We start from the raw sequence: 308 nt of genomic DNA, 5'->3' as shown, positions 1-308 counted from the left end.
TGTGTGTGTGTGAGAGAGAGACAGAATGTGTGTGAGTGTGTGTGTGAGAGAGAGACAGAATGTGTGTGTGTGTGAGAGAGAGACAGAATGTGTGTGAGTGTGTGTGTGAGAGAGAGACAGAATGTGTGTGTGTGTGAGAGAGAGACAGAATGTGTGTGAGTGTGTGTGTGAGAGAGAGACAGAATGTGTGTGAGTGTGTGTGTGTGAGAGAGACACACAATGTGTGTGTGTGTGTGTGAGAGAGAGACAGAATGTGTGTGAGTGTGTGTGTGTGAGAGAGAGAGACACAATGTGTGTGTGTGTGTGTG

The 308-nt window shown here is 47.1% G+C and overlaps 1 protein-coding gene across 1 annotated transcript in view; it reads left to right on the top strand.

Annotated features, from left to right (window-relative positions):
• The window catches only part of fam50a (family with sequence similarity 50 member A), a 25,625-nt gene that overhangs the window by 4,530 nt on the left and 20,787 nt on the right, over positions 1 to 308 (top strand). The window lies entirely within an intron of this gene.

Source organism: Rhincodon typus, chromosome 44 (genome assembly GCF_021869965.1).
Source record: "Rhincodon typus isolate 14 chromosome 44, sRhiTyp1.1, whole genome shotgun sequence".
NCBI classification, from domain to species: Eukaryota; Metazoa; Chordata; class Chondrichthyes; order Orectolobiformes; family Rhincodontidae; genus Rhincodon; species Rhincodon typus.
The sequence above is the reverse complement of the archived record's forward strand: the minus strand, read 5'-3'. Positions and strand labels throughout refer to the sequence as shown.